The sequence below is a fragment of the Carlito syrichta genome, unplaced genomic scaffold, assembly GCF_000164805.1.
Source record: "Carlito syrichta isolate Samal-C Ts95f unplaced genomic scaffold, Tarsius_syrichta-2.0.1 Scaffold71721, whole genome shotgun sequence".
Classification (NCBI taxonomy): domain Eukaryota; kingdom Metazoa; phylum Chordata; class Mammalia; order Primates; family Tarsiidae; genus Carlito; species Carlito syrichta.
In genome coordinates this window covers 105386-133247 of record NW_007015817.1, presented here as the reverse complement: position 1 = coordinate 133247, position 27862 = coordinate 105386, and the positions used below count along the sequence as shown (strand labels likewise).

General features: G+C 39.3%; 1 pseudogene; it reads right to left on the bottom strand.

Annotated features, from left to right (window-relative positions):
• Window positions 1-3316: 3316 nt before the first annotated feature.
• LOC103254580 lies at window positions 3317-3784 on the bottom strand (annotated as a pseudogene).
• Window positions 3785-27862: the final 24078 nt, after the last annotated feature.

The window sequence follows — 27862 nt, the reverse complement described above, 5'->3', positions numbered from 1 at the left end:
ATAATCAAGTGAGCCAATTCCTTAAAATGAATCTCTTGCTACATATGTATACACATGTATACGCATCTTATTGGCTCTACTTCTTTAAAGAGCCCTAGTAGACATGTCTTGTAATTTTTGATTGATCCATTAACCATTAGCCATTGTGTGGAGAAGAAGAGTAGAGGCTGAGATAAGTAACACTTCTGTTTTGAAATGAGCATACGTTTTTTAGTAAGTGGGGGCATGTCAGCTTATTATCGTGGGGGTTTAGTCAATATAATCAGTAGTTGAGCTGAGTTTAAATTTTATTCTTATCATTATCTTCATGACATATTAGGTTTCAAATCCCTCCACTGGTGACCTGTCCTTACCTTGTACTTATTGTGGAGCTGAGAGAGCAGAGAGTTTCTCTCAGTCTTCTTCCTCAACCTTGGGATTTAAGTAGTCCCTGTAGTTGGTTTTCTGGTCTAATGTCGGTCTGAGGCAGAGTATACTTAGACCTTGAGGGTGAGGACTTCTCAGCATTCCTGGTTTTCCTTTCAGTGGTAGCCAAGGGTGCTTTGGGGTGGGGGATTCTCCTGCAAGACAGAATTTTCTTTCTTTTTCTCAGTGGCAGCAGACTTTTGCTTTGTATCAGTGTAGAAACCTGGACTCTGGAGACTTTTGTATCCCTTCCACAGAAATAGCTTTTGCTTCTACTCTTCTTCCAGAAGCAGTCCGTTTTTGTCTGGTTCTTTGGAGGCTGGAGATAAGGATTCCTGCTACTGCTCAGGGGTGAAGAATTTCTGCCTGGGCTAGAGCAGCAAGAAAGTTTGCATCCTCTTCTGCAGTGTCTGAAGTCGTTTGTCCTTATTCAGGGATATGGAAGCAGCAGTGTCTTGTGGGCATGTCTTAGTGGTCCTAATAACTTCCCACATGATGGCCCTGTCGAGGGGGCTTTCCCTGATCTTCTTCCTGCTCAGATCTTTCTCATGAGTAGAGGACCGTGGGACAGAGTCTGTGAGTAAACCTCCCTTCTGTCTGAGGTTCTTTATTCCACATTGTCACACTAGCCCACACTTGATCTTTAGGAATTTGTTAAAGTTATAACCTATTTATTCTTGTTTACTTTTATAAGTGACCACTTTCTCCTGTGCTTTGTCAGACAAGTGAAAAAAGGTGAAAGCGTTCATCTGTTCAATCTCTCTCTTCAGAGGGTCTTGTCACATTTTGAAATTTCAGTTCAGCTTGTTACCTAAAGTCTCTGTGATGGTTTTTTCTTGATGGGAATTTTTTTTTCTTTTCGGTTTACATTATTTGGTTTTTCTTGTTGTTAGGATGAAAGTAATGTTCTTCTGCAGCTTTCTATACACTAAGCTGAAGTAAAACCTATTGTCATTTTTTTTAGACAGTATATTGTCTTTTAAAGAAATTTAGAAAAGAAATAATTGTATTTTATGTTTAACTACATAGTTACCATTTTCAGTGTTTGTCACTTCTTCCTATTTGATTAATTTTCATCTGGTATTATTTTTGTTCATCCCAAGGAATTTCTTTTAGCACTTCTTTCTATGCAAATCTGCTAGCAACTAATTTTGTTTAGATTTGATTATCTAAAAGTGACTCTATTTTGCATGTAGTTTTTGAAAGACGGCAACACCAGATAAGGAATTCTATATTGACAATTTCCTTTTGAATTCAGACATTAAAGATGTGGTTCCCTTGTCTTCTGGCTTTATTATTATTCTTTTAAACTAGAAGTCATTTTTTATTCTTATCAATATATTCTTGTATATAATATAGCTTTTGGGTTTTTGTTTTTTTTTTTGAGTTGGAGTCTCACTGTCGCCCAGACTGGAGTGCAGTGGCCGCTCACGGCCACCACAGCCTCGGCCTGCTGGGCTCCGGTGATCCTTCCGCCTCAGCCTTCCAAGTAGTTAGAACTACAGGCGCACACTACCACACCCGGCTAATTTTTTTAATTTATTGTAGAGATGAGGTCTCACCTGCCCAGGCGGGTCTCGAACCCGCAGGCTCAGGCAATCCACTCACCTCAGTCTCCCAAAGGCGCGGGATTACAGGCTGAGCCACCGAGCCGGGCTGGGGGTTGTTTTTAAGATTAATTTACTTAGCTTTGGTTTTCAGGAATTTGGTGATCAGGTAAGTACTTGATCTTTTTCCTCCTCTTACATAATTATACTTGTTTTATACTACTATCTTATAGTTCAAGTGGATATTTTTATTTTCTTTTCCTTTGTGCTATTGACCTGTCTTTACATTTACTTTTCTTCTGCAGAGTCTAATCTGCTATAAATTTCCTGAACATATTTATATTATATAGTTCTTTTACAATCATTTTGACATCTGGATTATTTGTGGCTTTACTTCTATTTATGTTTTGTTTGGATTGTGGGTCAATTTTACCTGCTTTTTTGCATGCTTAGTGCTAAACATTATTGATGATACGTTATGGACAACCAGTTCTGTTCTCTCCTCCGAAGTGTTGAATTTTCTTCTAACAGGTAGTTAAATTACTGAAAAGTCACCTCAATCCTGTGGAAAGTTTATTTAGGCTCTGTTACAGTGATTTTCATTTTACCTTAATCCAAGGGTATAGCTTTTAGTGGTGAGAAACAGTCATCATTTGCAAGGTTGACAATCCCTTCAACTTTGGTTCAATGTAAAATCCAAAACCCTGTCTTCCCAGAAATAGACAATTGCTGAAATCACTGTTCAGTAATTTTAATATTTTAACTGGGTTCTTTGACATCTCAGCCTGTACTCCAAAACGCAGAGCTCATCTAAAGATTCAGCGGGTATTTATATGCAGAGTTGAGGGCTGACCTCTCTGGGCTCTCTCATGTCTGGGATTTCCCTTTTTAGTCTCTGTCTAATTGATCAACCCTGAACACTGACTATGACTTCTCAGCCAAATATTGCCACTTTCTGCATCAACTCCATTATCCATGTGCAGCACAAGCTGGGGAGTGTCCTTAAGGAAAAGTTCAATCAAGGTAGATCTCCTTAAAGAAGCTTACTTTGCTTCTTTAAGGAGCTGAGACTCTCCTTAAAGTTTCTGCTATCTTTTGTAGGATTGGCATTTTAAAAGCGGATTTGTAGCAGAGTAATTTTTATGTAGTTGCAAAGTACAACAAATTCTTTTCTAAATAAATAAAACACAACACCGAGCAAAGAATTTATTTTTATTTTTATTTTTTTCTGCATATTGTGGGCTACCGAACCAATTTTTGTGCTTTTTTCCTCTAAGCTACTATGGATTAGGGACTTGTCTAAGCTTGAACTTTCTTTCTTTCTTTCTTTTGTTAGTTCATCTCTTTTATTAACTCATGCACAATTACTTCTCTTCTAGTTTGTTGAAGCAATAAGTCAGACAACATTTGCCACAGTAATATCTGTCAAAGTGGCTGGCCATAAAGACTCCAGCACCACATTTATCTGAAAGGCACTCCCAACGGAGGCGACTGATTTTACCGTTGTCATCCCCCTTGTAGTAATTCAGGACAGCCAGCTTAACCTCCTTTCACTTATGCTTATTCTTCTTGGGAGTCGTATAAGACTTTTTCCTCTTCTTAGCACCACTATGAAGTCTCAATACAAGATGAAGAGTAGACTCCTTTTGAATGTTATAGTTATATAGAATACGTTTATCTTCCAGTTGCTTGCCAGCAAAGATCAGTCTTTGCTGATCAGGAGGAATTCCTTCCTTATCCTGGGTCTCAGCCTTCACATTTTCTATTGTATCCGAGGGTTCAACCTCAAGAGTGATGGGCTTCCTCGTAATGGTTTTCACGAAAATCTGCATCTTGGCGGTGCTCTCACCTGAGGGTACGGGAAAGGACAAGACGGGTTAGACCTGGGGACACAGGACAGAGCGGCCTATAGGGCGCAGGCCAGAGAGCGGTCGCAGTCCACCCCTGGACTTGAACTTTCAAAGCTTGCAATGATCTTACCTCACTGGTTTTGTGACATCGTGCAGTGTCTGCAACCTCATTAGAAAGATCAGATTATTCAAGTGAAAAGCTGAGCATGGCCATTTGGGTAACATAGGCTCCACAGGAATGGGCCAGGCCCTGATGCCAAGTTAAGGTCTTGCTTGTTTAGGCAGAAAACAAAGAAACGTAGTAGAATTAAAACTTTTTCTATACAAGGCTGGTTTCTAAGTAACAACAATTTCATGTGTTACAGTTGGGTTTCTTTTCTGTACAGCTTTCTTTTCCAGTTTAGAAAAAGGGTATTCAACACTCTAGCTTAGACAATGTGGTAGTCAGGAAGTCTTCGTGTGAAAGAGGAAAGAGGGAAGTTAGTCTATATTGAAGATCAACAGTTAGGAGAGAAGGGCGTCTTCCCTGGTGCCCTTTCCTCATTGACAACACGTTACAACACAAAGAAGGTAAGGAAAAAGGCTCATCTATAATCCTATAATCGGAGAAACAAAAGTTACAGCTGCTGCCATCAGCACATTCCCTTAAGGATCAAAATATTTTAAAGTTCTAACAGCTTCGGTTTTGAATTACTTATTTTCATTGTAATATTCACAGTATATCATAATATTCACAGCTAATCACTATTTTTGCTGCTTACTCTGTTCCAGGTACTAAGATGAGTACTTAATATACATTATTCCCTTTCAGCCTTATTACTTTATCATGAATTACATACTATTATTCCCCTTTTGCATATGAGGAACTGATGCCTAAATGGAATTGTTTGCTTTGCCTTTTATTGCACATGAAGTATGAAGACCTTTTTTTCTACCTTAGAAGACTGTATTTGTCTCAGAATTCCTAAAATTACAGAAAAATCATACTGATCATAATGAAATAGTACATTTTATTAGATTAGGCAGAATACCTCATTCTATTCTTGGTTTAATTACACAATTTTAATTTTAAGACTTCTTGTTTATTTGTTTCTGTGTTGAAATTTGGCAGACAAGCCGGGCTCGGTGGCTCAGCCTGTCATCCCGCGCCTTTGGGAGGCTGAGGTGAGTGGATTGCCTGAGCCTGCGGGTTCGAGACCTGCCTGGGCAGTGAGACCTCATCTCTACAATAATCAAAAAATCAGCCGGGCGTGGTAGTGCGCGCCTGTAATTCCGGCTACTCAGAAGGCTGAGGCGGAAGGATCGCTGGAGCCCAGCAGGTCGAGGCTGCAGTGGCCGGAAGCGGCCACTGCACTCCAATCTGGGCGACCCAGTGAGACTCCAACTCAAAAACAAAACAAACAAACAAACAAAAAACAACAACAAAAAAAGAAATTTGGCAGACAAATAAGGGCATTAAAGGCAGCTTGGCTCCCAAAGATTATCATTTGCATAGCCATGTCCAGATGATGACTGCTCAGCGGGAAGCAATTCAAATTGCAAGGTGTCTTCATCTACTTTCGGTGAGGCAAAGAGTTATCATTGCCTCACCGCAAGATGGTAAGGAGCTACATTTTACTTTCCTTACCCCATGATACGTTGCAGCAAAATTACTCACATCAGGCAGCAAGATTCCCCATTTTAGTGAGGAAAGTTCCTTGAGGTTTTAACATAGTTTCCAGAAACAACATTTAATGAGAAACCCAGAGGACCCTTGCAGGAGAAGATAAGTCATAATCATGTTTCTCATTGGGTTTCAATGTTTTGTGTCATGAGCCTAAATTACTGCTTCCACTAGCTACACATTTTCAATGGTTTTTCTTCACTGTTCACCAATATAAAGATAAGGTAGTTCTACTCACTAAGAAATTTACTACCGGCTGGGTTTGGTGGCTCTGCTGGCAATCCCAGCATTTTGGGAGACCGAGGCCAGTGGATTGCCTGAGCCCGTGGGTTCGAAACCAGTCTGGGCAACTTGGCGGAACCTCATCTCTCAAAACTTAGCCGGGTGTGGTAGTGCATTCCTGTAGTTCTGGCTCCTTGGAAGACCGAGGTGGAAGGATTGCCAAAGTCCAGCAGGTTGACACTGGGGTGGCTGTAAGCATGCTACTGCAGTCCAGCCTGGGCAATGGAGTGAGACTCTAACTCAAACCAAAAGGAAATTCACCGTCATTCTCAGAAAATTTTACCTATTCTCAGTTCAGTGCTAATTTTCTTGATTTCTCCAAAAGCCATGATGTTGTCTACTGACAAGAATGCCTATTATTTTATTCCATCAGTAGGTAATATTTGATTGATGGCCAAAATGCTTTAGAATGGATCCCAATATAAGCATACTACAAGAATAAAATCAATAATTTGGGGGAGTAAGCAGAATGCTTAATTTTTTGCCTTCCTAATTTAGCCATGACTCAACTATGTCATAAAGCAGGTAGATATTAGAGATAAGGGAAAATCAGCATGAATGTAAATCGCAACAGAAAGCCAGTTTTTGTTTTATTTTTTCCCAGACTGTGGGCTGTCTCCCTGGTCTCTTGATGGTTTCTTTGGCTTTGCAGAAGCCTGTCAGTCAGAAGAGGTCCCACTTGTCTATCTTAGCACTTATGGCTGGATACTTGGGGTTTTGATCAGGAATTGGTGGCCAGTTCCAATTTCTATAAGGGTGTCTCCTGCATTTTCTGAGATTCTTATAGTTTGAGGTTTTACATTTAGGTCTTTGATCCATTTAGAGTTGATTTTTTGTGTATGGTGATAAGTCAGGGTCTTGTTTTAATCTTCTGCATGTGGTCAGCCAGTTTTCCCAGCACCACTTGCTGAATAGGTTTTCCTCTTCCCAGTCAGTGGTGGTGGAGGATTTGGGGTTGATGAGCTGGTTGAGAAATTGAGGTTTTGCTTCCAGAATCTCTATCCTGTTCCATTGGCCTGTATGCCTGTTCTTATACCAAATACCAGACTCTTTTGATTTTTGTAGCTTGATAATAAAGTTTAAAGTCTAGGATTGCGATACTTCCTGCTTTTTTTCTTTTTGCCGTGGATATTTTTTTGCCTATTCATGGTCGTTTATGTTTCCATATGAATTACTGTATTGTTATTTCCAGGGGTGAGAAGAATGCTGTTGGCAATTTAATGGGCATTGCGTTAAATCTGTAGATTGCCTGGGATAGGATAGACATCTTAACAATGTTGATTCTTCTAATTCATGAGCATGGAATATTTTTCCATGTGTTTGAGTCATCTTTGATTTCTTTGAGCAGTGTTTTGCAGTTTTCATTGTAAAGTTCTTTCACTTCTCTAGTTAGGAAGATGCCAAGGTATTTCATTCATTCTGTGGCTATTGTGAATGGGTCTGTGCTTTTTATTTGGGTTTCTGTTTATTAATTGTTGGTGTATAGGAATGCAACTGTCTTTTGCACATTTATCTTATTCCCTGAGACTTTGCCAAAGTCCTTTATCAGCGCAAGGAGGTTTTTGACACATTCTCCTGGGTTTTTGAGGTATAGCATCATGCTGTCTGCAAAGAGGGATAACTTAACTTCTTCATTCCTTATCTGGACACCCCTGTTTTCCTTCTCTTCTCTGATTGCTCTAGCTAGGACTTCCAACACTATAGTGAAAAGGACAGATGAGAATGGGTGTCCTTGTCTTGTTCTTGTTTTCAGGGGAAATGGTTCCAATTTCTGTCGGTTTAGCAGTATGTTGGCTGTGAGTTTCTCATAGCAGACTCTTACAATTTTGAGGTATGTTCCATCTATGCTTAGATGTTCGAGGGTTTTTTATCAAGAAGAGTGCTGGATTTTATCAAAAGTTTTTTCTGCACCTAATGATATAATTGTGTGGCTTTTGTTTTTACATCTGCTGATGTATTTAATTATGTTTATGGTCTTGCAGATGTTGAACCAGCCCTACATCCCAGGGATGAAGCCTACTTGATCAACAAAGGCCTACCTAACATCTACGATCTACAAGGAACTGAAATGTGACAAAAAGAAAAAAGAAAAACAGTCAGCCCCATTACAAAGTGGGCAAAAGATATGAATAGACGCTTCTCAAAAGAAGATGTATGAGCAGCCAACAGATAATGAAAAACATGCTCAGCCTCACTGGTCATCAAAGAAATGCAAATTAAAACCACACTGAGATGCCATCTAACTCCAGTCAGGATGACCATCATCAGTAACTCAAAAAACAACAGATACTGGAGAGGATGTGGGGAAAAGAAAACACTTCTACACTGTTGGTGGGAGTGTAAACTAGTACACTCAGTTTGGTGATTCCTAAAAGATCTAAAAATCAATCTTCCACATGACTCTGCAATCCCCCTACTGGGACTATACCCAGAGGAATTCAAATCACTCTATGAAAAAGATACATGCATACATATGTTTATTGCAGCATTGTTCACAATAGCAAAAACATGGAATTACCATGCTGCCCATAGGAAGAGGACTGGATTAAAAAAATGTGGTACATATACATGATGAAATATGATGCAGTCATAAACAAAGACAAAATTATGAACTCCACAGCAACTTGAATGGACTTAGAATCTGTAATACTGAGTGATCGATCACAGAAACAGAGAACCTTGAACAATTATCATAATACTATAAGAAAGGGATTGGCGGTACAGTTGGAAACAGCCAGGGGGTGGGAGTGGAATTGGCAGTAGTGGGAATTTGCTGGGGAGGGGCACACCTCATCATCAAGGGCACCTACATAGCGAACATTTGGATACCTAATCCTGAATTGTACCCACATATTCAAAATAAAAAATTTAAAATAAATAAATAAATAATGATGACCTTCCAAATGGAAAAAAAAAAAAAGAAAGTCAGATTTTAAAATTTAATAATGTCGACTTTCAAAAGGGCTTGGTTGTTTTGCTTTATTGGATATTTTGCTAAAGAGAATAGATACAACCCCATCCATACAATACATTTACACTTACTGTCAAGTATTTAAACTCCCTGTAAGCTAATTTTAGTTACTACGTATTGGCCAACACTTTTTCCTATCTTGTACTAAATTTCTCTAACTTGTCTTATTATCGTCAGATTTTTTATACTATACTGTCATCTGTAGTTTGAATAAATATGCACCGTGAGCATATTAGAACTACATTAAAGGACATTTAACAATAAAATCCATCCACTGTCCCTAGAAGATAGCATGTTTTATCTTCACTTTTCCGTCTTGCTATGACTTGCAAACATACACATATTTTTACAGAATGATCTGCAACTGTAGTAGGTATGGACATGTTTACAAACAGATTGTAACTTAATTTTCTATGAAACAACTCAATTTGCATTTTGGGCTTTATGCATCTCTGCTGTTGCAGTGAGTTGGGACTGGAGGTTAGATCATCTCCATTTCTCCTGGTGTTTCCTCCCAACTCCTCTGGTTGATGCAAGAGTCCAGGGTCTTACCTGAAAGGGCATATGTGTGTGGCAGCAGTGATCATCTTTCCATTGTTCTAGCAATGACGTCCTGTGTTCCCAGAAATGTGGCTCCTTCAGTCTTGGTAGCTCTCTGAGGTTTTGTTGCCACATTTGAGGCAAAGAGATCATTTGAAAGGATACATCTCTGCCTAGACATACCATCAGCTCTTTTAAAAAATTAGTTTTATTTCTTCACTGGGGTGTTTATTATAAAGCAGGAAATGTTCTCTCTCTTCACTCAGGACCCCCCAAGACTTCTATTTTTTGCTTTCTTCCTCTTTGTTAGTTAGTGGGTAAAAAGATGGGAGGGAGTCTGAGTATCTGTTTAATTGTTAATTTTTACTTGAGAGACTGGATCTTGCTCTGTCACCCAGGCAGTGGTGAGATATTGGCTGGTTGCAACCTCAAATTTGGTGCTCAAGTGATTCTCCTACCTCAGCTTCCCTTGTAGCTGGGACTACAGGTGGCTGCCACTGTGCTCAGCTACTTTTTAATTTTTTGTAGATTCAAGGTCTTCCTATCTTGCAAGGGTGATTGTGAACTCCTAGCCTCAAGTGATCCTCCCACTTCAGCCTCCTAAGTCATTGCGATCACAAGTATGCCTGGCCAAGGCTGGATATCTTGTCTGCAAAATCAGTATTGGGTTGGAAGACTTAGCAGGCAACTGAGGGTGGAGTGGTGGCTAGCAATTTCCATCTCTCTCTTTTAAGCCACTTGAATTTTAATTGGCTCTACTATGGTTGACCACACCTTGGATCAGCCCTTTCGTTACATGAGAATGAGCAAGTTGGAGGTGAGATTATGCTCCTAGGCAACAACAGACACAAGAGAAAGAAAGTAGTAGGAGGAGGAGGGACAGTTTTCAAATAATGGAACAGAAAGGAAGAACTCTTATAGAAGGAGGGTCTTAGTGTTCAGTTGGGCACGGTGTGAGTTCTGTGGTTTCCTGTCTATTCAAACATGCACACACACATACTTAATGGGGCATGCATTCAAGTGTGCTGTGAATGCTCTTGAAAGTGTAACTGCAGATAGTAAAACCTGACAACTGGTGGCTTAGAGAGCAAGACCTCACCAAACCTCTATGTACTCCATGTTTCTTGTTCCCTTTCCAGTTAGGTGAATACCATGTATCTAACTCTGTCCATTGAACTGTGGACAGATGTGATACATGCCAATTATTGGTCTGACTATGAATGCTCCTTTAGAACTTTCTAGCTACATTTTCTGCTGCACCACAATCCTGAATTGATGAGTCAAAAATGGAGACACTCTGAATCCCTGAGTCACCACTAGAAAGAGAGAATGCTTCAAAGTGCTCCCTAACTAATGTCAGAAAGTTGTTGGGAGCCGACTGTGGAGGCCCACTTGAGCGTTAGGGATCCAGGCGGGCTGTGGACCCTGAGACCACCAGGTTGGGTTCAGGAGCTGAAGGCCCATTCCCTCCTCCCTTCTTTGTTGTTTGGCATGACCCACTAGCAGGGACTTTGATGATCTAAGAATGAAGTTCTGAGAGTATGACAAGCATGACTGACTCTAGGGATCCATTGTTCCCATTTCTCACAGACTGCGATTTTGGCTTTAAACTTAACACAGTTCAAACTAGGGTCACATTTGGGAGCCTTATATATGATACAAGCTTCTTTATAAGATTTAAAAGTATATTTGTAGAATTAGTATATACATTTAGAGAGTTGTTTCCAGCTTTAGATAGTATAGATGATTATCTAGAGTTACCAGAAATGAGCCAGCATGAACTTTGGACTGGGCCACATTCCTAAGGGCCCAGCGTCCACTTTGGGCAGGGCTGCAATCTTTTAAACTGGTTCTTTAGTTACAATTAGTGCAAGTTTTTTCTACTTATAATAGAAACTGAATTTATTTTATTCATAGAAAGTATTGTAGAATGGATCATGCTACGTCAGGGAATTTTGTTAGTTCAAGCATGAACAAACATGATACTTTAAGGTTTTATAAGAATACAGTTAACTTTAGAAATTTCATTGTTCCCGCTTTCTACTAATTGTGGTTTTGGCTTTAGTACAATTACAGTTTGTATTTGGGTTTTATTTTAGAAGCTTTATTACTGATGATCAGTTTTATATATCAGGATTAGGAATTAGAAACTTTTATAGATACATAGGATTTCAGATAGATACATAGGATTTCAGAATAGCCATTTTGTTAAGAGATTATAATCAATTATTCCTGGAAACGGCCCAGTGTGATCTTTGGACTGGACCACATTCTTTAGGAACTGGTCTGAGCTATAATTAAGAGTTTTTTATAGTACAGGTAAAATTAGCACAAAATAGAAAGGTATTAGGAGTTAAGTCAGTCATTAGGTGTTGGGTATGCATAAGTTTTAGAAGTTATTGATTATTAGGATCTTATGATGTTAGAATTGTTGTATTGCTTTTGAGGAACATAAACCAAGCATAAGGAACAGTGAGATAATTTAGGGATTGTCCTTCCCCATGCTTGGGAAAACGCCTGGTGGGTGGGGGATGCCCCTCATCTACCTGGCTTTGTGTTCATGTAATAGTCTTGTGATATGATTGGGATTGTCCTTCCTCATGCTTAAGAAAACACTTGGTGGGTGGTGGGATGTGCCTCATCCACCTGGCCTTGTGTTCATGTGAAAGTCTTGTGATTTAACATGTGAAAATTTGGGATAAAAGACTTACGTTTGGTCCCATTATGTGGCTTCCGCACTAGACAGAGTCCAGTTTCTTTCTTTCTCCCCTCTTCTCTTTCTTTCTCTTTATTTCTCCAGAATAATCGCTGATGCTGCCCCACCTTCCAGGGACCCTCTAAATCTCTCTGCAGGGGCTGACCCCCCATAGAAAGTGAAAAATAAACTTTGGTGTGTTAAGTCATGGAAACTTGGGAAATTACTTGCTATCATGCCATAGGCTATCTCATACTAACTAATAGAGTTTGGAAGGTAAGATGAATAGTCTTTTGAGCTACCATTCTGTTACATGAATCTTTGTGTCATAAAAATACTCACTGCAAAACACTTTGGTCTATTCTAAAATAATGGAAATAAAAGACTTCATCTTGAAAATTAAAACATAGAAACAAGCATAGGGACCAGGATCAATCAGGCAGAGGAAATAATCTCAGAGTATGAAGACCAGAATATGGAACAAGGGACCAGGATCAATCAGGCAGAGGAAAGAATCTCAGAGCATGAAGACCAGAATATGCAACAAGCCCAGTCTGTCAAAACCATAAATCAAAAGCTCAAAAAGAAGGAGCAAAGCCTCCAAGAGATATGGGTTTATGTCAAAAAACCAAATCTATGCCTGATGGGTATCCCTGAAGCAGAAAGGGAAACTGAGAACACCATGGAACAAGCATTCCATCAAACCATCCAAGGTAACTCCCCACATTTCACTAGAGAGGTCACCAGCCAAACACAAGAGATTCAGAAATCCCCTCCCCCAAAGGTATACCTCAAGGTATCACATGAGAAAACCATCTGCAAGGCATACAATATTCTGCCTCCACAGAGTAAACATAAAAGAAAAAAATCCTAAAGGCGGCAAGAGAGAAATGTGATCACCTACTGGCAAAGACTCATCAGAATCGTTCCAGATTTATTTGCAGAAACACTACAGCATTGAAGGGACTGGAGTCCCATTTTTAATGTTCTCAAAGTAAGCACTTTCAACCAAGAATTTCCTACTCTATCAAGCTAAGCTTTATCAGTGATGGAGAATTAAAATCCATCCCAGACATTTAATTCCTAAGAAAATATAACACCTCCAGACCAGTCCTTCAGGAGATGCTTAAGAAAGTATTGAAAACAGAAAAAAGAAAAAGAAAAAGAAAGATCATGTAAAAGTACAGGCAAGCACAGAGTTCACAGAACATATACAGCACTCGCAAAAATGAAAATACACACATATATAAATACAAAAATGGAAAGGAAGCAAAGCAACCCTCTAAGAGCACTATGACAGGGATAAGTTCTCACATTTCAGCAATTAATTTGAATGTGAAATGAACTAAATGCCTCACCGAAGAGACAGAGTACCAAACTGGATAAAGAAGCATAATCTGACAGTCTGCTGGCTCCCCAGAAAACTCATCTCACTGCAAAGGACACACACAGGCTCAAAATTAAAGGCTGGAAAATAATATTTCAGGCAAATGGAAGGCAGAAGATAGCAGGAGTAGCTATTCTGATATCAGACAAAGCAGATTTCAAACTATCAAAAGTTAAAAAGGACACCACATAATGATAAAGAGCTCAATCCACCAGCAAGAAGCATCCATCTTAAACCTATATGCATCCCAAACAGCAGCACAATGTTTTATAAAACAACTACTAAGTAAACTAAGAGAGGACATTGACACTTACACAATCTTGATTGGAGGTCTAAATGTCCCACTAACAGTCTAAGACAGATCATAAAGGCAAAAAGCCAACAAGGAGATTTGGAACCTTAACTCAACACTTGACAAAAGAGATTTAATAGACATCTACAGAATGCTCCACCCAACATCTACAGAGTATACTGTCAACTCATCAGCACATGGGACATACCCCAAGGACAATTATGTTCTCAGACATAAGTTAAACATGAACAAATTTCAAAAGATCGAAATAATGCCAGGCATCTTCTCAAATCACAGTGAAACAAAAATAAGCTATCACAACCAACAAGATCCCTATAAAACATGCAAAGACATAGACACTAAACAACATGCTGCTGAACAACTTCTGGGTCAAGAGTGACAAGATAGAAATATATGGATTCCTGGAAGCAAACTAAAGCAGAGACACATCTTATCAGAGTCACTGGAATACCATGAAAACAGTGTTAAGAGGAAAATTCACAGCATTGCACACACACACATCAAGAAAACAGAAGAACACAAGTTTTTCACAAGTAAACAGCCTAACATCACATCTAAGGGAGCTAGGAAGGCATCATCTAAATTCTAATTTCAGAAGAAAAATACAGATTGCTAAGATAAAATCACAGTTGCAGAATATAGAAGACAAAAATAACATGGAAAGGATCAACAAGACAGAAAGCTAGTTCTTTGAAAGGATAAATAAGATTGATGAATCCCTGACCAGATTGGCTTAAAAAAAAAAAAAAAAGAAGAAGAAGAAAGAAAGAAAGAAAAAAAATAGATAAAATGAAAATAAACACAATTAGAAATGAAAAAGTTGGAGTCACAACTGACCCTGAAGAAATTCAAAAGATTATCAGAGATTACTATGAATACCTGTATACAAATAAACTAGAAAATCTAAAGGAAATGGAGGACTTTCTGATATAACACAACTTCCCAAGGTTGAAACAAGAAGAAATTGAAGCTCTAAACTGACCACTAACTATCCAGGAAATTAACTCAGTCATAAGAAATCTCCCTTCCAAAAAAAGCCCGGACCAGATGGTTTCCCAGGTGAAATGTACAAGACATGCAAAGAGGAGTTGATACCAATCTTATTGAAAGTATTCCAGGTCATCAAGAACAATGGAATTCTCCCCAACTCATGTTATGAAGCTGATGTCATCCTGATACCCAAAACTGGCAAAGACCCAAACATTCTCAACAAGATACTAGCAAAGCGGAATTCAACAACACATCTCAAGGATCATTCACTATGATCAGGTGGGCTTCATTCCCAGAATGCAGAGCAGGTTCATCATTCACAAGAACAAAAATGTAAAACCAAGAAACACATGATTATATCATTAGATGCAGAAAAAGCATTGGACAAAATCTAGCATCCTTTCTTGATAAAAACCCTTGAGCACCTAGGCATAGAAGGAACATTTCTCAAAACTGCAAGAGCCTTCCATGACAAACCTGCAGCCAACAATTTGTTCAGTGGGTGGAAGTTGAAGCATTTCCCCTAAGAACTGGAACAAGACAAGGATGCCCATTCTCACCCCCTCCATTCAAAATCTTACTGGAAGTTTTAGCCAGAGTAATCAGACAAGAGAAGGAAATCAGGGGTATCCAAATAGGAAAAGAGGAAGTTAACCTATCCCTCTTTGCAGACAATATGGTTATATTTCTTGAAAACCCTAGGGAGTCTGTCAAAAGCCTCCTTGCACTGATAAACAACTTTAGTAAAGTCTTGGATTACAAAAGCAACATGCAAAAGACAGTGGCATTCTTATACACCAGCAATAAGCAGGCAGAGAACCAAATAAAAGCACAGTTCTATTCACACACACACATAAAAAAGAAATGCTTTGGCATCCACCTAACCAGAGAAGTGAAAGAACTCTACAAGAACTATAAAATTCTGCTCAAAGAAATCAAGGATGACACAAACAAATGGAAAAAATATCACATGCTTATGGATTGGAAGAATCAATATTGTCAAGATGTCCATTCTATGAAAGGCAACCTACAGATTCAATGCAATACCCATTAAATTATTAATATCATTTTTCAAAGATCTGAAAACAGCAATACAGAATTTCATATGGAAACAAAAAGAGCACTGAATAGCTAAAACAATTTTCAGCAAAAGGAACAAAGCAGAAGGTATCATGTTTCCACTCTTTAGACCTCATTACAAGGTTACAGTAAGTAAGGCAATCTGGTATCGGTATAGAAATAGAAACATAGACCAGTGGTACAGGACAGACATTCCGGAAGGAAAAACAGTCTCAACCAACCCATCTTCGACAAAACCAACAATAACAATCAAAGGAACAAGGGAAGCCATATTTACCTAATGGTGCTGGGAAAACTGGCTAGCCACATGCAGAAGAATGAAACTAGACTCCTACCTATTGCCATATACAAAAATCAACTCTAAGTGGATCAAAGACCTAAATGTAAAACCTCAAACTATAAGCATCCTAGAAGAAAACGTAGGAAACACCCTTATGCACATCAGAGTAGTCAACCAATTATTGATGAAAAAGAATGTCATAAAAGCTAAGATAAACAAGTGGAACATTATCAAACTAAAAAGGTTTTGAATAGCAAAAGAAACCATAAAGAGTAAAGAGGCAACTCACAGAATGGGGAAAAATATTTGGAAACTCCACCTGACAAAGGTCTAACATCCAGGATCTACAAGGAGCTCAAACAAATTGAAAGGAAACAACAACCACATTAAAAACTGGGTAAAGGACATAACAAACACTTCTCAAAAGACATACAAGCCAGGCTCAGTGGCTCATCCTATAATCCTGCGCTTTGGAAGGCCGAGGTGAGTGAATTGCCTGAGCCCGTAGATTTGAGACCCCCCTGGGCAACTTGGTGAGGCCTCATCTCTATAATAAATAAAAAAAATTAACCGGGCATGGTAGTGCGTGCCTGTAGTTCCAGCTACTGGGAAGGATGGCTGGTGCCCAGGAGGTCAAGGCTGTGGTGGCCAGGAGCGTGCCACTGTACTCCAGTCTGGGCGATGGAGTGAGACTCCAACTCAAAAAAAAAAAAAAAAAAAAAAAGACATACAAGCAGCCAGCAGACACATGGAAAAAAATGCTCAGTCTCACTAATCATCAGAGAAATGCAAATTGACACCACAATGAGATACTACCTAACTCAAGTAAGGGTAGCTATCATTAATAAGTCAAAAAACAAGTGATGCTGGTGTGGGTGCAGAGAAAAGGGAATGCTTCTATACTGCTGGTGGGTGTGCAAACTATTTCAACCTCTATGGAAAACAGCGTGGCAATTCTTTAAAAATTGGAAAAAGGTGACCTTCCACATGATCCAGCAATTCCTCTCCTGGGAATATACCTGGAGGAGCATACATCACTCTACAAAAAAGATACCGGCACACGCATGCTTATTGCCACACTATTCACAATAGCAAAATCATAGAACGAACCCTGCTGCCCATAAAAAATGGATTGGGTAAATAAAATGAGGTACATATCCATAATGGGGTGTTACACAGCCATAAAGAAGGACAAACTCATGGACCTCACAGCAAATTGGATGGAGTTGTAGACCGTCATGCTGAGTGAAGTGTCACTAAAGAAAGGAATTGAATATTGCATGTTCTCACTCATAAGTGGGTGTTGAACACGAGTCACATTAGCACAAGGGAGGGATCAGCAGCCCCTGGTCCCACTCGGGGAGGGAGGAGGGTGTGGGATACATGACAACACAAAGGGGGTGTGAGGGCCAGTGAGAAGCCCCAACTTCACCTGCATGCAGCCCACTTATGTAGTAAACCCTCACTTGTACCCTATATCTCTATAACATAAAAAAAAAACTCAACTGGTATTCATTACAAACCTGAGGCAATAGTAACCCCAAATATGAACTCTATCAATATTTGGTTAGAAAAAGTAAGTTTTTAATTTTTCTAAGTTTTTTATAATACTTAATGTGCCTTTTAAGATTGTTATTAAACCCAAGATTCCGACACCACACTCTCACTCTCCAAATTGAAAACCATTTGCTCATGTCCTACGTTTCCATTTTACAAATTCATGCCTTTAGAAATATTTCTTAAACACCTATACTGAGTGGCGAATCCACTACAATCTTTTCTTCAATGACATTTTCAAAAACATATAAATGAATATAAGGTATTAAATTTAATAAAAGACGGGGAAGTGTCTGATCATTCAAAAAGGAAGAAATTAGCGAAGGCTTCCTGGTATTATAGAAAGAGTATTAAATTGAATCCTGAAGAATGAGTTGGGTTTAGATAAGAGCAAACGGTTGAGAAAGATGTTCTAGGTATAAGGAAATTATTAGCAAGAGGGCAGAGATAGATACGTCACTCAGTATAGGTGATGAACAGAAAACAAGAAGTTTTAGTTGTCAGAAGCAAAAAGTATACATATGTGAATTGGAAGAAGTAACGCTGAAAGCAGATAAAGGAGGTTCTGGAATATAGAGAGATGTACTAAGATTAGTACTCAGCTTTGTACAGATAAGTCAGGCAGTAACGCATAACAGACTGGTGTGCTAATGAGATAGACTTGACAAGAGACCTATGACAACGGCAGTGTCAATAGAGCAAATGCAAAGAATAAGAATAGCATATCATACAAGTGGAACCTGCACACTTAGAGGAACAAATGAGATAGGAGAATGTAAGAGGATGCTGAGTTCACATGAGTCAGGATGACTGAGAACGTAAAGAGCCATCAACAAAAACATACCCAAGAGAACAGCACATATAGAAGAGTAGACGCCTGCGGGGGTCCAGCCCCTTGCAAGGGTTGTGAGCTTTTTTGAAGGAGAGACGGATAGGTGAAAGACGAAAATCTTATACTCGGACACCTGCTTTCTGAACAGGTGACATCTTTGATTAGTTAACAGAAAGCTTTGATACCATTTGTAAAGGGGCAAGACAAAGAAAATTTCTTTACGTACATATCCTTTAAAAGTTACCGCCATCTAGCGGTCTTTAGAAGAAACGAATAAGCCAAAACCACTATCTACTTTCAGTTAATGAGTCTTTATCATAAAGCCAAAAATGATAGTTTTAGTTCAAAGTCCCGAATTACAGTCCTTGAAATGTCTCAAGAAAGTTTCCAAGTGCAAAGTTCTTAATATAGCAGTAGTTTTCTCATTTGGGGCTTCTATGACCTTTAGAGCTTTGTAATCGCCTCTCTTGTCCAGGTGTCTTTGTTACTTTTCTCTTATCCTGCAGTGTTTGTTTCTAAAGAGAACTCAAAAGAAGCTTTTAGTAATATTTCCCAGGCCCCCAAGGTTGCTTTCTGTCTTTAGCTAATCTATCATAAAAGTGTCTGATTAGTATATTAAGAGTTCAGTGAAAACCCACTCTATAAATGTTAACTTAGAGTTTTAACTATTGAATTAAGTAAAAACCTTAACAATCTTTATCCTAAGTCTGTGAAGACAGTGTTATAAATCAACTACACAACTCCTAGATAAGTGTTAGAACTTATAATGAAACATAATGAACTTACTATAAACTTGTGCTTCTAAAAAACCTTATGTCTAAACAGTAAACTACATAATTCTAAATCAAATGAGTGAATATACTTATATCATTTTTTACTCAAGCAGTATCTAGTAACTTATAACCAAGTGAAAGAAAGCATTCTTGATGTGCTTCAGAGTTTAACCCTTGCATATGTTAGAAAAGGCCAAATGGCATAGTGGGAAATGGAAAAATAAACCATGACATTTCCAGGTTAGCTGTGAGTATTTCACATAAACATGCCATTTTCTTCTTCCATGACTGCACAGAATTCTTCGGCAGTACCAAACAGCAAAGGTGGAAGACAGAAGGGCCTCAGCTTCCTGGGCTCGCCCTGCGGCCCGGGGTCTTCAGCCCACCAGGACCCTGTCAATCAGGTGGGCCTCCAAGGCTGGCTCCCAACAGACACCAATTTGGAAATGCTGACTGGAAAGGTCGAACTGTCAGGGTTGATCAAGCAGACATCTTTAAAATGCTGCATTGAAGCATTTTCAAGTAGAAAATCAGATTTGAAGGCACAAATGATGGGTACTATCTAAAGATTGGTTCCAGATTCTGCTATAAGATCAAGTATAAGAGGATATCAATGCAATTAGAGTGAGAAGAATAAATAATTTTAAAAGTCTTTGGGAAACATCTACATTGAGGGACAAGCTAAGAAAAAAAAATTTTAAGTAGTCATCAAAGAGGGTGGAAATTCAAGCAGATAGTAACTAGGAAGTTACAAACCTAATTGTACCAGGAAGCCTTCACTAATTTTTCCTTTTTGTGAGAGTTGTAAAAGAAAGTATGCAGTAGACAATATCAAATATTACAGATAGGCCGAAAGTAGAAAAACCTGAGGCAGTCTATGGGATTTCCTAACTGATGAGTTACTGACATTCTTTAAAAGAGTGTTTGTGGTAGGTGGAATAATGGCTCCACAAGAAGTCCACAGCTAAATCCTTGGAACCTGTGATTATGTTACCATACATAGATAGCCTGGGGGAGGGGCGGGGGAGGCAGGTGTGATTAACTTAAGGATTTTTTTTTTTTTTTTTTGAGTTGGAGTCTCACTCGGTCACCCAGACTAGAGTGCAGTGGCCGCTCCTGGCCACCGCAGCCTCGACCTGCTAGGCTCCAGCGATCCTTCCCCCTCAGCCTTCCGAGTAGCCGGAATTACAGGCGTGCACTACCACGCCCGGCTGATTTTTTTACTTACTGTAGAGATGAGGTCTCGCTGCCCAGGTGGGTCTCGAACCTGTGGGCTCAGGCAAACCACTCACCTCAGCCTCCCAAAGGTGCAGGATTACAGGCTGAGCCACTGAGCCCGGCAATTTAAGGATTTTGATGAGAAGGCCATCCTGGATTATCTATACGGCCTCTAAATGTAATCACAGAGTCCTTACAAGTGAGGGAGGGAGGGAGGTGGGAGAGTGAGAGAAGGAGATTTAGGGATGGAAGCTAGGACTTCTGGCCTCCAGGAAACTGTGAGGTAGTCAATGTGTGTGACCAGGGTTTCAAGCCAGTAAGTCTGTGGCAATTTGCTACAGCAGGAATAGGAAACTTGATACAGCGTTTCAGTTAAGGGGTAAAATGAGTTATTGCTTATCGCATACACATTCGCGCTTTGGCATTAAGAAAGTGAAGATCAGCCAGGCTTGATACCTGTAATCCCAGCTACTCAGGAGGTTGAGGTGAGAGGATCACTTGAGCACGGGAGTGAAAGTCCACCCTAGGCAACACGTTCTGAGATTCTGTCTCAGAAGGAAAGAAGAAAGGAAAAAGGAAAGGAAGGGGTGGGAGGGAAGGGAAGGAAAGATAGATCGGATCCCAACTGTGCAGTTTAATTTCTCCATGTTTCCTTTCTCTTGGCAACAGAGTGAGGATAACAGGGCCACCTCAAGGGTTGTTGAGAGCATAAAATAATAATAATAGTGTCTCTCACATAGCAAGGGCCCAATAAATCTTAATTATCATTCTGTCATGTGACGAAGAGTTAAGGAATACCCTAAGCAGTGAAGATTAAAGCACTGAGACCTAGAGAAAACTGAAACCTATGGGCTCAGTGGTTTTAAGGTCACACAAATATTTTGAAGTGAGCCAAGACATATTTCCAGTGGTCTTAGTCCCTGGTCCAAAGGAGCTTTTGTACTTTGTCACATTATTTGTGGCAGAGGCTACTAGTTAGCCCTTTCACTTTAGTAATAGAATCCCTGTGTCTTTGCCTGACAAAGGGCCACACCATTACAGACTACCTTTCAGGCCCTCCCTGGCAGATAGAGGTTTCTGTATGTGTGCATTCTGATCAAGGTAGACAGGCTCGATAGAATTAAACCAGGGTGTGGGTAGAACTGAAATATGCCATTTCTGAGTCAGTCAAGATGCTTGAGCTCTACTTTCTCTTTCTCCATTCTTAAGCCTAGAACATAGGTAAAGTGTTAGCAAACCAGCCCCAGTCATGTAAGAGGAGACATTATCCTAGGAAATAAAGGAAAGCATAACGGGACTCCTGATGACCTCACAAAGCGGGGCTGACCACTGCTCTAGACTTCTACTTGAGAGAGAATCAAGTTCTATTTCTCTGAGCTACTCTTCTTTCTATATATTTTTTTCCTATAAATAATTTAATCAACTAGAAGAGGAAAAGAGACTGTAGAGCAGAAATACAGGAACCTTGAGACGTCACATTAATAAACCTAATCGTTACACTAGGAAAAGTTTGGAAATATCTTTTCTGAAGTGTAATAAAGATATTGATAATAACTTTAACTGCAAGCATATTATGTTCCAGGCACTAAGCAATATTTTTTTTTGCATACATTGTCTCTCACTTAAGGTCAATATAATCTGAGGAAAGTCTTTATGCAGGCATATGTTGGAGATATTATAAGTTCCATTCCAGACCTCCACAATAAAGCAAATATCACAATAAAATGAGTCATAAAAAATGTTTGGTTTCCAAGGCATACAAAACTATATTTACACCACACTGTAATCTATTAAGCATGCCATAGCATCATGTATAAAAAACACAATGTACATACCTTTATTAAAAAATACTTTCTTAGGCAGGACACAGTGGCTTGGCTCATGCCTGTAATCCCAGCACTTGGGAGATTGAGGCAAGAAGATTGCCTGAGTTCAGGAGTTCAAGGTCAGTCTAGACAACATGGTAAGACCTCGTCTCTACAATAAATCAAAAAAGTTAGCTAACATGGTGGCACGTGCCTGTGGTCCTAACTACTTGGAAGGATGAGGTGGAAGGATCGTCTGAGCCCGGCAGGTCAAGGCTGTGTTAGCTGTAAGAGTGCCATTGGTCTCCAGCCTAGGAGACAGAGTGAGACTCTGACTTAAAAAAAATAAAATAAATTAAGTAAAAATAACTTTCTTGCAAAAAATGCTAGTGATCAACTGAGTCTTAAGTCCTAATCTTTTGTTGTTGGAGGGTCTGCCTCAATACTGATGACTGATTAATCAGGGTATAGTTGGCAAAGTTTGAGGTGACTGTGGAAAGTTTTAAAAATAATATAATAGAGCTTGTCACATCAATTGAATCTTCCTTTCATGAAAGATTATTCTGCAACACACCATACTGCTTAATTTGCATTTTACCAACAGTAGAACTTCTTTCAGATTAAAGTCAGTTCTTTCAAACCCTGCCACAGTTTTATGGAGAAAGTTTACAGAATATTCTAAATCCTTTGTTGTCATTTCAACAACGTTCATGGCATCTGTAAAGGAATAGATTCCATCTCAAGAAACCACTTTCTTTGCACATTCATAAGAAGCAAATCCTCATTCACTCAAGTTGTATCATGACATTGCATCCGCTCACTCACCTCTTCAAGCTCCGCCTCCAGTTCTAGTTCTCTTGCTGTTCCATTTGCCATTACTTCTTCCACTGAAGTGTTAAACCACTCAAAGCCATCCAGGGGAATTGGAATAAACGTCTTCCAAATTCCTGTTAATGTTGATATTTTGACCTCTTCCCATGAATCACAGAAGTTTTTAATGGCATCTAGAATGATGAATCTGTTCCAGAAGGTTTTCAATTTACTTTATCCAGATAAATTAGAAGAGTCACTATCTATGGCAGCTAGAGTCATACAAAATGAACCTTTTAAATAAGACTTGAAAGTTGAAATTACTCTTTGATCCGTGGGTTACAGAATGAATGTTGTGTTAGCAAGCCTGAAAGCAACATTAATATCCTTGTACATCTCCATCAGACCTCTTGGGTGACTAGGTATGTAGTCAGTGAGTAATAATACTTGCAAATCTCTCTTCTCTCTTTTTTTTAGCAGTAATTCTCAACACTGGCATTAAAATATTCAGCAAACTATGCTGCAAATAGATGTACTGTCATCCAGGCTTTGTTCTTCTATTTATAGAGCACGGGCTTAGTAGATTTAGCATAATTATTAAGAGTCTTAGGATTTTTGGAAAGGCAAATGACCACTAACTTTCATTTAAAATCACAATACACATTAACCCCTAATGAGAGAGTCAGCCTGACTTTGAAGCTTTGAAACTAGGCATTGACTTCTCTAGTTATAAAAGTCCTGGATGATATCTCTTCCAATAGTAGACTGTTTTGTCTTCACTGAAAATCTGTTATTCATCGATGATCTAAGATAGATCTTCTGGATAATTTGCTGCAGCTTTTAAATCGGCACTTGCTGTTTCACCGTGTACTTGTATGTTATGAAGATGGCTTCTTTCCTTAAACTCATTAACCAACTTCTGTTAACTTCAAACTTTTCTTTTGCAGCTTTCTCACTTCTCTCAGCTTTCACAGATTTGAACAGAGTTGGGGCCTTGCCCTGGATTAGGCTTTAGGTTAAAGGAATGTTGTGACTGGTTTGATTTTCTATCCGGACCACTCAAACATTCTCCATACCGGCAATAAGACTGTTTTGCTTTCTTGTCATTTATGTGTTCGCTGAAGTAGTGCTTTACATTTTCTTTAAAAACGTTTACTTCGCATTAATAATTTGCTTGTTTGGCACAAGAAGCCTAGATTGTGGCCTGTATCAGCTTTTGACATGCCTGCCTCACTGAGCTCGGTCATTTCTAGTTTTTGATTTGAAGCGAGAGATGTGAGACTGTTTCTTTCACTTGAACACTTGAAGGTCACTATAGAGTTACTAACTGGCCTAATTTAAATATAGTTGTGACTCAGGGAATAGGGAGGCTTGAGGAGAGGAAGAGAGATGGGAGCATGGCTGGTCAGTGGAGCCATCAGAACACACACAGTGTCTATTGATTAAGTTTGTCATCTTACACAGATGAGGTTCGTGGCGCCCCCAAACAATTACAATAGTAACACCAAAGATCACTGACCACATAACACCCTAACAATAACAGTGAAAAAAATCTGAAATAAAGTAAGAATTACCAAATGTGATACAGAGACATGAAGAAAGCACACACTATTGGAAAAATGGAGCTGATAGTCTTGTTTGAGGCAGGGTTGCCACAAACCTTAAATTCCTAAAAAAATGCAAGGCCCGTGAAACACAATAAAGCAAAGCACCAGAACATGAGATATGTCTGTATATTACCATTTTCAGATACGAAAGCTGAATCTTAGTAATATTGACTAAACTGCCCAAGGTCCCACAAGTAGAAAGTGTCGGAACTTTAACCTAGGTTTGCCTAATTCTACAACCCCAGGTCTTAATTACTATTTATCCTGTCTCCCATGCAAGAATAGTAAACAACAATTTAGCAGTTTGGAAGGGTAACTAAGATACTAAAACTCTCTATTACATACACTTTTATGCTATGTTAAGCAACCATGATTTTTTTTTGAAAACATACTTTATATAATGACTTTTTAACCTAAATTTTATGAATGTCTGCACATTTTTAAAATTGAAAATGTGAATTTGAACTGTATCACAAACATACAAAAGCACATTAGACATTGCAAGAAGTGAACAGTGAGGGCTGCTGGTTCAAATCCGAAACAGAATGTGAGAGAACAGCTGTGCAGGCTTTAGAACCTAAGCTGGCAATGGCTGCTTGTTCCAAAGAGCCAATATTAAGGAAATTATAATTTCAAATTATTATGTATTCTTCAAATAGACTTTCTTCCATCAAACACTCACTAAAGATTATTTCTGGAAATTGAAGCCTATCTCCTAATTACATGTTTTTTGATCTCTGAATGAGACTTCCCAAAAACATAGATTGCAGTTTTGTTTGAAGACTGCCCAGAAATTTCAGTCCTTTTTCTAAAGCTTATTATTTTCTTCAAGTGTAATATATATAGTTGTGCATGAGTAAATACCTCTAATTTGAGATCTGATTTCTCGACCAGCAGTCAGTTCAAGAAAGGACAACAAAATCTGATTGTGAGTATTCTGTAGACATTTGGGCTACTTCTTAGGAATATAAAAACTCTTCCACTAAAACCGTATCATTAAAGTCATGTAAGATATTCCAAATGAACTGTAAATTTAGTACTGATTACTAGATTTTAATGGGACTCAAATCTAAGATCGATGGAAAAGGTATTTAAATACAGATAATTTCAGATTTATAAACAAGGCTATGTCATACATATGAAATAGCTAATTCATTAATAAGCATTGATGTGTCACACATTTGCTATGTGCCCAGTGAAAAGATAGGTATTTTGTAAGAAATGAGAATTCTTTGTTATAGTCTTTGTCTCAAAGAGCTTTAAACTTACTGAAAGGGGAGGAAGGGGAGGAGACAGGAGGGAATGGAAGGAGATAACCAGATAATCTAAATTCTTATTTAGATAAATATATTAATTTTCTAAATCTAATTTTTGTCACTGATAAACTGACTAAAGAAGCTAAGGCCTTCTATATCCCCAAATGTTGAGATCTCCTAACATGAATCTCTCAGGTTTGGGGCAATAGCCACACCATATAATGATAAAATGTGAAGCTTTTATGCAAGACTTTTCTCTAGTGGATGATGAACTTTACTGAAATAATAGAGAATGTTTAAATCAATTTTTAATGACAAGAAACTACTTTTATCTGAATGGTCCTCTCTGAAGATGGCCAACTCTGCTTTTACTTACTGTACAACTTCAGTGAGTTTTGCTTCTAGTTTCTCTTGGTTCTCTGTGTTCAGTTTAGCCATCCAATCTCTGTTTTCTGTGACTGTCATCTGGTGCAGGTGGTTCTGGCGGGGGTGTTCCACTGTTTGTGCTCTGATAGTTGCTTTTTCAGGTGTCATCTTTTCTCTAAAAGTGATATCTATTGTGACATGTCTCTCTTTTCTGTCTAGAATTCCGCTTTGGTTTTGTTGCTCAGACACTAGTCAATGACCCTCTTCAAGTGTCCTTTTGGTGATTCAACACCTTCACCTCTGTGTTGTGCTCTACCCTGGGACAGGCCTTTCTGCTGTAGATCTCCTCTCCCACTGTTAAACTGGTCAGGTTGTTTTTCAACCCCCGTTGCAAGCAAGCACGCTGTCTGTGGTTTGCAGTCCAGAAGCCTTTCCCCTGGGAGAACCTTCAAGTGTCTCTCATGCCACGTCCTTCCTGCTCAAGTCTGTGCTCAGCTCTCGAAAACAGAGTGAGTTCTCTGCTACAGGACTGGGGGAAGAATCCACCCTGTGGGCACATGGGACCGGGAGGTGATTCTTCTTGATCTTGTGGGCAGCTGGGTGCCAGCAGAGTTCAATCTGCAGTGCCGGCTACTGGACTTGGCTGGCAAAAGGCACACTTCAGTAGCTGTCTGAGTGCAGGTTTTGCTCCCTGTTCCACTTGGGCTCCTGTCACCTCCTGCTGTGCCCTGACCATGACTCCTCCCATGTGGGAACCAAGGGCTTGCACACAGCTGGGGGAGGGAACTGGCCCAAAGTGCCTTAGGATGACTTGTCCCCTCTCATTCACTGAGCAGGGCGTCAGTTCTTGTGTGAGGCTGGCACATGAGGGGAAGGGGTCCCCATGTTCTAGAGTCTGTCATCACTTCCTGGTCTCTACGTGTTCAAAGAGACCTTCGCTTAGTGCAGGGTGCTTCACCTGTCCAAAGATGTTCAGGCTGTCTCTGACTATTGGTGTTGGGTCCCTACTCTCTGCCTCACTCAGAGAGCGAGGCGCTTGCCTGCTGCTCCATGCAGGCCATCTTGGATCCTCTCTGACCTCAGGGGCAGCCAGGACTCCACCCCATCCCTCACTACTGTGCAGTGGCGACCCCTCCCCTGGCACACTCCCAAAAGCCAGTGTGGGTTTTAAGCCAACTCCTCATATCTGAATTCTAACAAGGCCAGACTATAGTTGGTGAGTTATTCCATCTCTGTTCCTCATATCCCTCCCTCAGAAGCTGACAACCATAGTTACCTCATAAGGTACCTTATCATGTTTACAGAATAGTACCTGGTACGGTATAAGTCCCTAACACAATTTGTCAATTATGAACTATTATTATTTTTTTCTCAAAAGTGGACATAGATTTAAAAGATCGGGAATTACTGGAGTAGATGATCTTTACCATAACGGCATCCCTAAAATTGTAGCAGTCTAACGTTAGCATAACTCTGCCTAGTCTGTATCATCATATGAATTTATATACCAAAAAACAGTTAAAAATTTAAATATTTATCTTCATTACGGATTTATTAGGTGCTAGATACTTTTGAGACTTATTTATTCTGGGCCAGTACTTACCAATTTTAACTTTTTATAGTTTGTGGTATTAA